Source organism: Cryptomeria japonica, chromosome 11 (genome assembly GCF_030272615.1).
Source record: "Cryptomeria japonica chromosome 11, Sugi_1.0, whole genome shotgun sequence".
In the NCBI taxonomy this organism is placed as follows: domain Eukaryota; kingdom Viridiplantae; phylum Streptophyta; class Pinopsida; order Cupressales; family Cupressaceae; genus Cryptomeria; species Cryptomeria japonica.
This window is the reverse complement of record NC_081415.1, coordinates 121,900,732-121,904,846: the sequence shown is the minus strand read 5'-3', so window position 1 is coordinate 121,904,846 and position 4,115 is coordinate 121,900,732.

Below are 4,115 nucleotides of genomic sequence, written 5' to 3'. Positions count from 1 at the left end.
CACCGGTTGTGCTTTTTCAATCATCCACATTACCTGCCCAATCAGCATCTATGAATACTTTCAGATTAAAATCATTGTTGTATGGGTACCACAATCGATAGTCGACTGTTCCCTTCAGATACCTAAGAATCCGCTTGACTGCAATCAAGTGGGATTCTCTTGGACTTTTCTGGAACCTTACAGTAATGCCAACTGCATGTACAATATCCGGTCTGTTGTGCACTACATAATGTAACTTACCAATCATTGATCAGTATTCCTTCTCATCAACCAGTGCGGAATCATCCTCTTTTGTCAATTTGCAACCAGTCACCATCAGTGTACCAACTGGTTTGCTATCTTCCATGCCAAAAGTCTTCAACACCTCTTTGACATATTTGGACTAAGTGATAAAGATTCCATCTTTCATCTGCTAGATTTGTAGTCCAATGAAGAACTTAATCTCCCCTATGAGTGACATTTCAAACTCTTTCTTCATCTCATTAGCAAACTCATGACTCATCTTGTCATCTCCACCAAAGATAATGTCATCAACAAAAACTTCACAAATCAGGATCTGATCTCCTTTAGACTTCAAGTAGATATTGCTATCTTCACTTGTTCTCTCAAATCCAATCTTCACAAGATGGGAATGCAGACGTTCATACCATGCTCTAGGTGCCTGCTTTAGACCATATAAGGCTTTATGTAGCCTGCATACCATATCACTGTCTTCAGATAGGGAAAACCCATTTGGTTGCTCTATATACACCTCCTCTTCAAGTACACCATTTAGGAATGCAGATTTTACATCCATTTGATATACCTTGAATCCTTTAAAAGCAGCATATGCAAGAAGCATACGAACTCCTTCCAATCTGGCTACAGGAGCAAAGGTTTCTCCATAGTCTTCTCCTTCTTCTTGAGCATATCCTTTGCACACCAATTTGGCTTTGTTTCTAATCACTGTGCCATCCTCATTCAGCTTGTTTCTGAACACCTGTTTGGTACTAATGACATTTTTATGCTCCAGTCTGGGTACCAAGGACCATGTACCATTTTCTCTATCTGATCAAGTTCCTCTTCTATTGCCTTGATCCAGTCTTCATCTTTATGAGCCTCTTTGAATGATTTAGGCTCAAATTCAGAGATCATACATGAGTTTTCTCTTATCTTTCTCCTTGTAAGGATTCTTGCATCCTTATCTCCTATGATATGCTTTGGATCATGATTCAACTTGACATACCGAGGAATGGTCTTGACTGGTTCTTCTTGCTTTTCTCCTTCATCTTCTTCTCCATCAATATCAGGATCTACATCTACCAGTGTGGGAACACACTTACAGGTATTTGGTTGACTAGAAACCGGTTCCCAAAAGGTAACAGTCAGTTCATTTACCACTTGCTCACTATCGGTTTCCTTAGTTTTCTTAGAGGATTCATCAATTCTTACATTGATACTTTCCATAATTCTCTAAGTCCTATTGTTGTCACACTTGAAAGCTTTACTTTTGGTGGAATATTCTAGGAATATTCCCTCATCACATTTAGCTTCAAATTTGCCTTAATGTTCACTCCTCTTGATGTAACATTTTCTACCAAATACCCTAAAGTAGCTAACCATAGGTGTCTTACCGGTCCAATACTCATAAGGAGTTTTGTCCTTACCTTTCTTGATGAGTACTCGATTCATAGTATAGACTGCAGTGCTCACCGCTTCTCTCCAAAAGGTGTGAGCAACCTTTCCTTGAATCAACATGGTTCTAGCTACTTCAACCATAGTCTGGTTATTCCTCTTTGCTAGGCCATTCTGTTGTGGAGTCTGGGGGGCAAACAGTTGCCTTTTGATGCCAAATTCTTCATAGTACTTATTGAATTCACCAGAAGTGAATTCCCCTCCTTGATCGGTTCTGAGACACTTGATTCTTTTACCACTTTCCTTCTCCAATAATGCTCTGAAAGCCTTGAATTTCACAAAGGCTTTAGACTTGTCTTTCAAGAATTTGACCCACATCATTCTTGAGTAGTCATCAGTGAGAATCATGAAGTACCTATCACCTTGTACACTTCTAGTTTTCATAGGACCACACAAATCAGTATGCACAAGATCAAGCAAGTTGTCAGCAGTGAAAGATTTACCTTTAAAGGTTGAGGAAGACATTTTCCCCAATTGACACTCTCTGCACAAGGTATTATCCAGTTTTCTTAGCACCGACAACCCTCTAACTACTTTGATCTTACTAGCCTTCACAATGTTATCAAAGTTTACATGGTAGAGTCTCCTATGCCATATCCAGCTATCATCAAGCTTAGCCATAAGACATGTACTTGTATTTGCATTCAGATGAAATAGGTTACCTTTGGTCTACATGCTAGTGGCCACCAATTTACCATCTTTTCCTTTGATTTAGCAAACTCCATTCTTGAATTCCAGAGTCAGGCCACTGTCATTTAGCTGGGCAACACTTAGAAGGTTGTGTCTAAGACCATCAACCCAGTACACATTGTTAGCACTGCTCTTTCCATTTAGAGAGATGGACCCTCTGCCTTTGACCATGCATGGTGCATCATTGCCAAAGAGAACCACACCACCATCATACTCCTCCAAGGATAGAAACTTGCTCCAGTCACCTGTCATATGGTGAGAACAACCACTGTCAATGATCCACTCATTGGAATTATCAAACTAGGAGACAAGAGCCTTCTTGTCTACCACATCTTCCTTTATAGAAACAAACATAATGTCTTCATTCTCTTCATCTTCTGATTCCTCATCTATGACACCTTCATCAACTACCACAAAATAGTTTCTCTGGTTTCCTCCTTTGAATTTCCTGAATCTTTCTAGTTTGTCCTTGTTATCACCATTAGGACAGTTCATAGCAATATGTCCTATCCGGTTATAAGAAAAGCATTTCAAATGTAGATTACCTTTGTATTTACCAGTTCCTTTAGGAAGCTTCCTGGCAAGGAGAGCTTCAAATGCCATCAGAATCTCCTCATCATTCATTTCTCTACTCTGACTAGGTTCCCCACTAGTGCTAGCCTCTTTTCCTTTTTTGGATGGTATAGCAGAGGCTTTGAATGTTGATTTAGTCTTTTGAACACTGCCATCAACACTATTTAGCTCATAGGCTGTTAACTTGGCTATGATGGAGTCCAAGCATACTTTAGACTTGTCTATTGATCTCAGCTCCTGAATAGTAGCAACCCTTATTGCATAGACCGACAATAGGGATCTCAAGACTTTTCTTACCACAGTGGAATCTTCTATTTTACCACCTACGCTCTTGATTTCTCCAACAACTATTTTGATTCTTATTCCATACTACTGAATGGTCTCACCTTCAACCATCCACATATCTTCAAACTTCCCTCTTAGGCTTTCTTCCTTAGCCTGTTTCATGTGTTCATCACCACCATAGAAATTTTCAAGAGCATCCCATACCTCTTTGGGATTTACCTTGTCCTGAACATTGATAAACTCAATATCAGATAGACTACTAATGAGGGCTTCCATGACATGCCCATTTTCTTGTATCTCTCTCTTTTGGTCATCGATGAGAGCACCGGTAGGGACAACATAGACATTCTCAACATAACTCCAGTGTTGACCACCCATGCTTTTGATGAATATCTTCATCCTATCTTTCCATATACCAAAATTTTTCCTATTAAAATTTGGGCCTTCCCTCTTCATCATTTGATTGGGATCTTTACCTCAAGCAGTTAACCTTACAACACAGAGGACCTGGAGTGCTCTAATACCAATTGATAACTCAATGATGAACTAATAGTACCAAACTAGTACTGAGAGGGGGGGTGAATCAATACAAACAAAAATACAGTCCAAAATTGGTTCAACAACAAATACTCCAAATGACTAACAAGCAGTGATACTGATTGAAACAGAGTCCAACTGGTAAGACCCAAATTAACTAAAATAATCATAAACTGGTCAGTCACTAAGCTTTCCTCTTAGCTCAATACTATAGTACCATTACACCCTCATGCATGAGCAGGTAAACTATCATTTGATCTTCATAACAATTAGTTCAATATGTTTTATAGACAGGCATAAAACACAGAACCATCATATGCTCAACAGGTAATAACAAAGCATCACAAGATAAAAGC